This window comes from Bidens hawaiensis, unplaced genomic scaffold (genome assembly GCF_021521415.1).
Source record: "Bidens hawaiensis isolate Kalapana, Puna unplaced genomic scaffold, B.hawaiensis_p1.1 tig00036747_1, whole genome shotgun sequence".
NCBI lineage: Eukaryota > Viridiplantae > Streptophyta > Magnoliopsida > Asterales > Asteraceae > Bidens > Bidens hawaiensis.
The window spans coordinates 35,835-48,512 of NW_027505430.1; positions in this window are offsets into that span (position 1 = coordinate 35,835).

Sequence of the window (12,678 nt, forward strand, 5' to 3'; positions counted from 1 at the left end):
AAAGGTTGGCATGACCGATGTTCATTCAACCGATTCAACTATGAAAGATGGATCGTCATAATCAAGAATCGATCCTTCCAAAACAAGTTATGGGGACCACAATTAAGATCGACAACAAAACTTAATTAGTTCATATAGATGACCATGCTGGAGGTTAGTCACATACAAACCTTTCTCTCTATGATGAGACTAAGTAGTGTTATGAGCAAAGAGAAAGATACCATTATTATCAACCAAGATCTATCAGTGGAGATTCCTTTTAACGGCAATGTTCATTCTAATTTGAAGGTGTTCACTCCTTTAGCTCGATCTTGATTTCTAGCTAGCTTCTTTAGGAGTTATAGGGCATCCCATGGCAATGTGACAACACCGCCGACACCTATGCAAGTATGCATGGTTTCAAACCCATGTGGTAAATCTTTGCCACTTAGGGGGGACGGGGCACCACGTGATGGAGACCCTATCACGCGTGGTGACCTTCTCCACACCGCCGTCGCCCCCTTGTCACACGAATTGGAGCATATTTGCGTGATGTCCATCACGCTTGATGAGGGGTTGAATTCCAAGAAAAGAGCCGTTGAAATGGAGGAATATAGCCGTTGGAAGCCTTGGAAAAAAAAAACATTATTTACCTATATAAATATATCTTCAAAACATACACAAATCCAACTCAAAATCTTCTATTACACACACCATTTTTAACATATCAAATGGAGGGTTCTAAGAAAAGTGGGTCGGGTTCAAAGAAAACCCAAACCCGACCAAAGGTTCGACAAAATGTAGGCGAACCGACGAGATTTCGCTTACAAGACGAACCCGACACAAACCAACCTTCCCAACAACAACCTTATTATCCCCAACCTTTTCAACCGTCCCAAAACCAACAACAACGTTATTATCAACCGTCCCAAAACCAAACTTTTCCCCCCTTTTCTACCCAAAATTACCCAAATAATGCTTTTCAAATGTTTGGATCTCAACCATCTCAGCCGTCTCAACCGTCTCAAATGTCCGTCGATCCCCTAGACAATAACGATGTTATATATCAATTTGCAAGTGCTTTTCGTCACGAAGTGCAAACTTTGGATGAAGATGAATCCGCGGATGAGGTGCCGCATCAAAGTGGTGCTCGGCATTGGTTGGCCGATGAGGAGATCGCCTTGACCAAGGCTTATTTACATTGCTCCGAATCAAAAAAACACTCAAACCAACAAAGAAAAGAAGCGTTTTGGAAACGTATTAAAGAACATTTCTCGAAACTTCCCGGCGCAACCGAACGAAACAAGGATCAAATGATTGGCAAGCGGGGAGATGTGAATAAAAAAATGTCAAAATTTAATGCTTGTTACGTCCAAGAGGTAACTATTTTAGTTTATTTATTTTATAATCTATTACTTTATTTTTATAATTTGATATAAATATATTTTTTCTAAATGTTTTGTAGTCCCGAACTCCACAAAGCGGAGCGAGCGAGGCGACTATCATAAAGAACGCTTTGGCCGAATATGTCCGAACTTACAAATGTAGGGATTTTCCCCACTTGGAAGCGTGGGAGATTGCGAGACATCACGCGAAGTGGGAACCGATTTCGTTGGTCGATTTGAACGGACCAACGGCTCCAAGGAAGAAAGGATCTTCTTCAAAAAGATCAAAAACTTCCGAGTCCGGGGACTACACAACGTCTACCGGCGGCTTGTCATGCAACATGCCAAGCATGAACTTGAACGAGGAACCCGAAGACAATCCCGACGAAGACATACCCACACCCACACGGCCGAATCGCAAGAAAAGTAGGGAACCGTCAAGACTTGGAAAGGTAGCGGTGGCCGAAAACTTCATCGAATAAAAATCAGCAAAGATGGCGGAAATGGCCGAGATGAAGGAGCGAAGGAAAGAGGCTCATATTTTAAAAATGAAACGTGAGGAGACGCATATAAACCATTTGAATGAAAAACAAAAAAACGCCGATCTAACTTTCATCCTACAACCGCACGAACATCTTGAGGAACCCTTTAAATCGCTCCAACTTCAAAGCAAACGCGAGATATGCGACAAGTGGGGTTGGGAAGGGCCGTAGGTTTTTTTTTGTCGGTTTTTTTAATTTAGTTGTCTTTATTTAATGTAATCTTGTTTTATTTTTTAGTTAATGTAATATTGTTTTCTTTTTATTTATTTTAGTATTTATTTAAAAAAAACCATCACACACCATCACACCACACCACCACCCCTAGTAAAAAACCATCACATGTGATGGATTTGGGGTTGGTGATGTGGCACCATTTGATTGGGTGGGGTGTGTGATGAGTGATGCCATCACATCCCCCCCCCCCCCCCCCAAACCAACTTATGTTTATTTTGTGTTTAATTTCACTTAAATAAAGAAAATAAAATGTTCTAGAGTATTTGTGGGTAAGTATTGCCAGTGATTTTCTGATTTGTGACACTTGAGGGTATAAATGAGATGACAGTGTGCAATTGACCGGTGCATAGGTAGTACCCATGACTCCATAAGTGCCCCTTTCCCCTTAAGATTGACGCATGCTCCATTATGCGGTTACATGGGATAAATATAAGAAGGATTTTGTGTGAGGAAGGGGAGGGCCGGGTTTTCTACGTGTGTAAATTAATTTTTTATAATATTTAAATAAAATTAATTATTAAAGTTAAAAAAAAAAAAAAAGAAATATATAATTTACATGGTCCAATCATGCGCCGTCAAATAGAACAATCATGGTCTTGCGTCACCAAAGTTCTCATATATATATAGTAAGCTGGTTAATTTGCAGGACTTCACGAATCTCTTTGATATGTGATCAAGCGTGCAAAAAATTCTGAATCCAAAATAGAACCCGAACTATCTAAAATTTCAAACTCGATATATCCAAAAATCCGGATATCTGGATTTTCGGAATCAAATAGCCATTCTAGAAAATCTCGAATATATAAATGATTCAACACATTTTTCTAAAATTATTAAATAATAAATATTAATTAGAAATTTCGGAAACAAATTTGGATAGTGATACCAAGTATCTGAAAATTCTGGATACATACCCGAAATTCGAATATTCGATTTTGAACACCTTAATCATCCATGTCATTGATGATAATATGTAGTTGGAGTGCACATTGGCATTATAGTCCTAATTTCTTATACTTAAATACCGGGTTAAAGCTACGAGATGCAAATGAACAATTGAGATACTGGATTCTGATAACCATAATAATACTAATCAATAAACAAGAAACAAAGGGGAAAATAATAATAATCAGGTTATGCGAATCAAAGTCATAACGTTTTCAGTGTTTATATAAAAGTTTTACAGTGCTTTTACATAAAAAAAATCATCCATGTTTACACTAAGAATATTTAATTTAGATATCCAAAGATATAAAGCACTTAGACTTTTAAATAGTTTTATATATTATTGTACACATTTCGTAAATAAAAATCAACATATGACGAAATATAAGAAAATTAGCAATTTTATGTTCCTTGAATTGTTGGTTTTAATATTACAGCTGTTAGAAATACACGCTAGTTTTTATCATATTAAAATAACGACATGAAAATTGATACATATAGTTAGTTGATTTATTGTTGTTCATGTTCGACTAGGCTGATTTACATCATTAAATAATTATTTTTATGACTCATAAGTTAAACGAGTCGAGATCAAGATTATGCAAGCACAACCTTAATTCATTTACAAGTTACAACTATAAAATATAAACTAATTTATTTAGACGGGGATAATAATAATAATAATAATAATAATAATAATAGAAAAAAACAAATTACTTAATCAAATACCAAAAATAAGTAATTTATAAAAAAAATTTATAAAATAATAAACTGATTAGTTATTAAAATTTTTTAAAAAGTTATAAACAACAGTGCTAAAATAATAAAAGAAAAGAAAATAATAAAAGAAAGAATAGAACAATCTTTTGTTAGAGAAAAGAAATTTAACTTCTATTAGTGGAAAATACTTAATATTTTATAAAAATTCCTTTTGCTAATTGCATTACTTTAAGAACAAAACCAACAAGAGTATAATAAGTTGTTATATAACTTTTTTTATTTTTGTTTTTAACAATTAATTTTATTAAACGATCAATCAACTAGACTTGATACAACATATACATCCACCACAAATACATCTATTATGTTACTTTTCTCAAAAAAAAAAGTTGGTACAACTAAAGGGCGATAAATGTAATGACTGTTTACAAATACCTAATTATTTTAAAAATATTGTCAATGTTTTTTAGAACGATGATTTTATTGTGTGTTAGACCACAACACTTTTTAATTTGGAGAGCCACGTTGTCTCACTCTAGTCAAACTATGTTATCTTAACCGGGCACATATTGACTTTAGAGTTTGGCTTGGTGTTCCCTCCCAGAAAATCATACCGTCGGCTGCCACTTGACAGTCGTTGTGCCACCACAAAGGTAACTCTCTAGAGTAACACACGATGAGACTAAAACCTGGATGGGCTCGAGATTCAAACTGGCAACCTTGTAAGACGTAACTCAGATATTTCATCGCTAAAAACCACCCAAAGTATCACAACAGAAGATATAACTTGAGTCTCTTGAAAAACTTAAATCTTTCATTACAAATAATGTTGTAATGCTAATTAATTTCTAATACAAATGCTATAAATTAATAAATATAAATTACTGTATTTATCAAATAAGTTCTTCCATCCATTTTTTTTCCTACTAATAATTTGGTATAAAAAGTTATTTGTTTACCATTTATTAAATTATATATATATATATATATATATATATATATATATATATTATAATTAAATTGTTATAAAGGAGAATAAAGAAAGTGGCCATTAAATTAAACTAGTATGCAGATTCGTTTTTTATTAATTTGTTATTTTTTATTAATTATTAATTCAAAGTCATTATCATATTACTGTAATCGATTTATAAGGCTATGCGTAATGGAGGGCTACAAATGGTGATGAATTGTGACACGTGATGCCCAGTTAGCAAGGGATATGAATTTGTTTTTAGGGTGTAATGGTGTAGGTGCTACAAACTGGACCCACAATACCTTTTTTATTATTTTCTTATTATTTTATTTAATTAAACTAAACAAAAAAAAAACAATTTATTTAAATAATTAAATAAAAATGTATTAAAACTATAAATATAAAAAATACATAAAACTAAAAAAAACACACAGATAATAAAATAAATTATAATAAAAAAACACACCACAACAAAATACATATAAAAATACAAATAAAAAAACTAATCTATTCGTCTTCATCCTCGTCTTCGTCCTCCTCCTCGTCTTCATCCTCGTCCTCGTTTTCGTCCTTCTCCTCGGCATCAATGGGACGATTATCCCACACGTGTTGAACCAAATCCGCCTTCAGTTGGTTATGTATATTGCTTGATGTGAGCTGGTGAATATTATACGTTCGTTGGTCTGGGTTGGTTCAGGAAACTGTTCTGGTACGCTTCCTGGTATATAGTGTTGACATATTGCTTTTCCCTCGTCTTCTAAAATCATATTATGCAATATGATACACGTATACATGGCATCACTCATTTTTGCAACGACCATACATGATAAGGGTGTTTCACATAATGCCAACGTTTTTTTAGAACACCGAAACACCTCTCGATATCCTTTCTCGCGGACTCATGCTTCTTCTTAAAATATTCTCTTTTTTCTGCGATCGGGTCTTGAAACGTTTTGACGATGATCGAGTACTCTGGATATATCCCATCTCCCAAATAGTATCCGTGATGATAGAAGGTATCGTTGGCATAAAACAGTAAGACCGATATGCTACGGCTGATGTAATACTCTAGCACGGGTGACGCGTTGAGAACGTTAATGTAGTTGTTGGACCCGACTGAGTCGAAGTAGGCTGACCAAATTCAGAGGTCATGTGAACAAATGGCTTGAAGAGTAACCGTTGGCACTCCATGGTCACCACGAGTGTATTGACCTCGCTCTCTCTAAACCACGAAGTGGAGGGGCCTTGATGTAACATATTATTATTAAACAATATTAACCAAACCCTAACTCTTTCTCCCCTCTCTCTCTTTAAACCCGACGGCAGCCCTCTCTCTCCCTCTCTTCGCGATCGGCAGCCACAACACACACACATATAACACCCGTTTGATCTTATTCTTCATAATCGGAGCATCCCACACTCGTTTCTAAGCACCTCTCACCTTTCTCTTGGTTGTTTCTACGTTTTTAAGGTATAAACATGAAACCCTAGCTTTGTAAATTATGTATTAAGTGTTTATATGCTTGATTTTGATTTGAGGATGATTGATTATGCGTTGGTTATTGGTTTAGATAATCATATGTGATTTTGAACGGTGAAAGATTGTTGAATCATTGATTGTTTGTAAACCCTAGAGGGTTACTACTGATTTTTGTGATTAATTATGTTTATTACATGTTTTGAGTTATGTCATATGCTTAGGATGCATGTTAGACGATTGTTTGTGCTTGCTGAGTTTTGACAGCAGTAATTGTTAAACTTGAACGACATGTAACTTGTTAATTATAAAAGCAAACTGAGCTATTTATGAGTCTACAAGGTAGTGCTCTGAGTCTAGTTTTCATAAAGTCTAACCACGCCTAATTTGGAGGTGTTTTGGTTGTTCAAACGATTTAAATGTGATTAAAGGTCAAAAATGGTACTGGACAGATTGTAAGTTATGTTTAGACAACTGTAACTAAATGTTAATGTGGAAATTGGTCGAGTTTTTTAATACTACAGGGTACTATGCTGAGTCTAGTTTCTATGAAGTCCAAAATTGTAATTTTTGGGCGAGTAAAAGTTAACTTTTATTATTTTACAAAACTGAAGTGCAAATCTGAATTGTGAGACCTGCTGTTAGGTTGTTTTGTAAATATCATATCTCATGAACTACAAGACCAAATGAGTTGGTTCCACTTCTGCAAGCTAACTTGTTGAGTTAAGAACCTAACCCAATTGGTCTTGCATTAATTGGATTTTTCATTTAACGGGGATAACAAATAACATTCTGTTGCGCATGAATTTGACTGCTGTGAGTTTGTTGTAATGTTTTGATCATTATGAGTAAACTATGTAGAATAAAAATACAATAAAATATGTTCTGGAAATCTAACTCATGTATGTTTTTGTGACGATTTTTGGTAAATTAATTGAGATGCTATGATCTGTTGAATAGAGTAATCTTTCAAGTAGAATTCTGTCTTGATGAAACTAGCTGCTGAACTATGTGAAAATACATGAAACATGCTTGTTGTTAAATAATTGCTACGTTTATGACCAAATTGCCCTTGTGGGGATAATTGCTAGTAATGTACAATATTAATACCTGATATGTAAATAGTTGTTCACACACGTAACGTATCACTAATGTGCTTGTTGAGACACACGCGATTCACAAACGAAACACGAAACGTATCTTGTGCATAGGTATTATGTGCCGAGTCTAGAGACTCGATAATAGTTCCAACACTTAGAAAATCTCCTTGTTGTTTTAGAACGCTGGTGAGGGTTTTCTGTGACGCGCATAACTTGGGTGACTTGTTTTTGGAATTCTTCGCAAACAGTGAGTTTCACGTTTCCCCTTTTAACTCTTTTAAAAGCTTTTCACTTGGGGGAGAATACATACTCCGAAACGCTTTTAGATTTTGTTATTAGATTATATATCACTTATAAAGGCTAAGTGGCAAACGAAACAACTGAAGTCCTACACATCGAACCGTCTAGTATTGGATAATAGCGAGTCACTGTTGAGTAGTACTACTGGGTTTGACAAACCCCACCCAACGCTAAGCTCGACTGGAGCTCGAGTGGGTGTAATTTTGGCTAACACATTACCATGGTCGGGATAGACCTGGTGGCAAGGCACATGATAAACAGTCAGCTTCGGTGTCGAACACTTAGTAATACTTGCTTTATAGGCTAGCTACCTATAGATATATAATTGATTTAACACTATCTGGTAACGCAAACCGCTAAACGCAAAACGCTAAACGCTTTATTTTATATAAACTTGTGAACTCACAAACCCCGTGTTGACACTTTTAGTATGTTATTCTCAGGTAGCCGAGGCGGGCGCGCGGTATAGGATCATGCATTACTTTGAACGCTTATGTTTATGCAAACTCATTTTTAAACTGTTATTATTAATTGGGTTTTAAGTCGTCCTGCGTGACGCAACACTTGGTTTATGGTTTTACGCTTCCGCACTTATTTACACTTAAATGTTTTCGTGTTTTGAAAACTTTATTTATGGTTTGATTATAACTAATGATTCCGATCCTGTTAGTTCACACCCTCTGACGGTAAAACTCAGTTAGTGGATTTTGAGGGTGTGACAGATTGGTATCAGAGCCATTGGTTATAGCGAATTAGAAATTGCATGCATATTAAACTATAACCGCAACGACCCATTAGTTATAATTATACGCACTGCATATATATATTTTGCTTAGTCTCTCGTTATCTTATCTCTTTACCTCATTCACTCATGCGCGCGCATACACGACTTACCTGTAGGGATGTCGACGCTACCATCATCATCATCCGACCAGATGACTCATGCTCATGGAAAGGAACCGCAGTTACCTACCTCATCGCCACCCCGAGTAGTCCCGGAACTAGAAGCTCCTGCAACGAAGAGGTATCGCCTGTCTGGAGGCATGTACGACGACGACGTTAGCTGGGATTGGTACCCGAGTCTGATAAGACGTATGGTTTATCGCGAACAAGTTCCCTCGCTACCCCACCCGAGTCGTCCTGCTTACCCCAACACCCTACCACCCATAACCGAACCAACGGAGCTGTTGGTACATGATGTCAGTAGTTCAGTGTCTAGTGTCTGTAATCGAGTTAGTTGGATTTGTGTTTTGTATTAAGCGAAGTTGGTACTCAAGTTCGCCTGGTATGGGCGAACTTGTAGAACAAGCGAAGTTAGGGACAACTTCGCCTAAACATGTTAGGCGAAGTTGTCGTCTGTTATAAACATATAGCTGCGGCTAGGTTTTGTACAATTATTGTACAAGTTTTCAGTTTACGAGTTATTCAGTTTGTGTAATCGGTGATCAGAGAATCACGTGTTTCCAATTGCAATACAACGTGTCTTTGTTTATTGTAACGTGTGTTTGATCGTGTTAACGTGTATCGTCTTCTACGCTCGTATCGTCTTATGTAGGGATTCCGCACCTACGTAGAACGAGATATTCCGTGTAGATCCGGCTGGGAACCTACAATTGGTATCAGAGCTTTTGCTCGTGATTGTGTGGTTCGGGATTATCACACGGGTGTAGAAATCGTTCTGTTCGACTATTCGCGGGACGAGTTTACCGAGTTTTTGTGTCCTACTCACCTCCCACCATCAAAAACAACCCATTACACCTTGGCATACCTTGCAAAACGTCAAAATCAAACCTGCAAAATCATCGTGTTCATCAGGCGAAGTTGCCGCTAGTGTTTGTAGGGTTTAGGCGAAGATATAAGGTTAAGCGAAGTTATCCACAACTTCGCCTACCTCACAAGTTCGCTTAACTTAAGCGAAGTTATCTACAACTTCGCCGATTCAGGCGAATCTAAAAAGAGAGCAAAGTTACGAATTCAAGCAAAGATAAGACTTAAGCGAAGTTAATTTTAACTTCGCCTACAGTACTGTTAAGAATAAAATTTTTATTTTTCGGGGTTCTATTGTGTTTTCGTTTCGTGAAAGATGACTTCTATAAATATTACGGAACTGGTAAAGATGGAAGTGGAAGCGGGTTCAGCTACTAAGGCACCGAAGATGCTTAAGGGAACCGATTTTGTGGCGTGGAAAGATCGGTTTGAGCAGTATGTTAAATATCAAGACGCTAAGATGTGGGTGTGCATTCAAGATGGATACATTCCACCAACTGCTTTGTATGAGGGTCGTGAACATATTAAGAAATACAATAAGATGGAAGAGGAATAAAAGAAGATGTATGAGGCTGAAAGCAAAGCTCATGCTGCGATAACAATGGCTCTTCCACAAGAGATTCTTCACACCTTCAGGAAATATAAAACTGCTAGAGAGCTATGGGAAGCACTTGAAAACCGATTTGAAGGCAATGTGGGGATTCGTGCATCCAAGATTAAACTACTCAAAACCCAATTCTCGGTGTTCAAGTATTTGAAGAATGAATCACTTGATGATATCATCACGAGATATTATCACCTGATGACCGAACTCAGCAATTATTCCATTGCTTACAAAGAAGAGGAGATCGTGGAAAAACTCCTTGATGCTCTCCCACCGAAATGGGAGATGTACACTGTCTTGATGAGAGAAGATAAAGAGTTTGCCGACTATGACTTGGAAACAGCAGTCAACAAACTACGAACTTTTGAACTTAACATGGTTCGAAAAGAGACACCAACTGATCAGGTTCAGGATCCGGGAATGTATGGTGCGAAAGTTAAATCAAGTTCAAGTTCGAAGTCTGAATCATCTGCTTACTACTCTAAGGGAGACTCGGGCGCTAACTCAACAAATGAAGGTCATGTAACTCTCAACATGGATGGTGATGTGTGTTTTGTAGCTGGTGGAACAAATGCTTCTAAACCTCAAGCAACCAAGGGTAGTTTGTCTTTAAGTGTTCCGAACAACAACTACTCTCAGATGCCCATGAGTGTTAAATCTGCTGAACAGCAGTTTGCTCTCTATGCATCTTTCATTGCTTCGTATGAAAATTACATTAAAGGCAAGATTGTTGATCCTGCAACTTTAGACGAAGACTATGATCAGATCGATGCTGATGATCTGGAAGAGATGGATCTGCAGTGGCAAATGGCGATGATTGTAAGAAGGGTTAAAAGGTTTATGAAGAAGACTGGTAGAAAGTTTGTTGGTGAAAGACCAGGCTTTGATAAGTCAAAGGTGCGGTGTTATAACTGTCAACAGAATGGACACTTTGCTAAAGAGTGCACAAATGAACGTGTAGAACGCAGTCAGAACAGGTCTACACAACAGAGTGGTGGAAGAAGTGAGAATAGGGCGATGATATCCAGACAGAACGGGGAATACAATTGGAATCTGCATGTTGAGGAAGTGTTCGAACAGGCCAATTTGGCGAACATCGAAACTGCAGGAAGTGAGAAAGTGACTGGAGAAAATCAAGCTTACATGGCAGAAGTGACAGATCAGCTCTCCGAGGTAAGTACTAGACTCCCTTGCACGAAATGTGAAAATCTGTCTGAACAATTGACAACAATAACTGATCAGTTTGTTAGTTTGGATGCTCAATTTAAAACATTAAAAGAAGATCATCATTACACTAAAACTAGAGAAAACAGTTACAAGGTAAAAATAAAAGCTAGTGAAAAAGATATCAGAAGTCTTAAAGCCAGTCTAGCTGAAAAAATACAAGTAATTGATCTTAGCTATGAAGTGTTAGAAGAGAAAACCAAACTAATAGCTGAAAGGGATAAACAGATAGCTGATCACCAGGTGAAAGTGGTGAAACTAAACAGAAAGCTTGAGCAATTTAGAAATTCCTCTGCTATACTTGATCACCTTGTAAGTGATCAACGTTCCCCAGTTAAAAGGGGAGGAATTGGATATAATGAAGTTCCACCACCTTATAATCATAACTATACTTATGATCCTAGTAATTAGAAATCTGTTAATGTTGAAATTGGCCAGACAGTTCCTGTTAAGGTTACGATTAAAGATCCAGAAGTTAGTAAAGGCGAAACGAGTAAACCTGTTTCGAGCGTTAAGATTTCTGTTCCTAGTTTTGTCTCATCAAATTCGGACAAGTCATCCGAGTCGAGTGAGACAAAACAAGAGGCAGTGTTACCAAAACGTGGAGAGGAACATAAACCAAATGAAAAGAATTCTCCACTAAACCCGTATGTCCCACCATATGTTAGACAAACGGGCAGTAATGCAGCCTCAACATCTAAAACAACTGTTGATACGAAAGTTGAACACAGGAGTTGTTTCAGATGCAATCAATTAGGACACCTGATTGCTGATTGCCCTCTGAAGCAGAGATTCAGAGGTATGAGGTCTTCGAAAACTGAGAATAGAACTAACAGTAAGTACTATAATGGTAAAAATGAAAACTCATCAAAGTTCAGACATTCGACTAATCCAGGTTTTCAAAGAAATCGATCTCAGTTTTTCCCTGTTAACAACCAAATCTTTAGTAATAAATCATTTAATTCACGATGGTTTGGATGGCCTCATAGTCAATCTACAAGAAGGTATCCTTTTAGGACTTACAGAAATCATTCTAATACTAACTTTGGACAGCCAAAGTACGGGATGTATCGACCCAAGACCAATAGGTCTAGGGTCCCCAGATTTTAATCCTCTGCTTTAATCGTGCAGGAACAGTTGAACAGGGCTGCAAACAATCTATGGGTTGTGGATAGCGGCTGTTCCCGGCACATGACTGGTAACAAGAATTTGTTACAAGAATGGAAACCTGTTCAGGGAGGAAGAGTAAGTTTTGCTGGAGAGAGTGGTGGAAGGATTACTGGAATTGGGACGGTGACTAATGGTAAAATGACGTTAGAGAAAGTGAATTTCGTTGAAGAACTGAAGCATAATCTGCTGAGTGTATCGCAGATCTGTGACAAAGATTACACTGTACACTTTACCAAGAATGAAGCGATCGTACTGTAT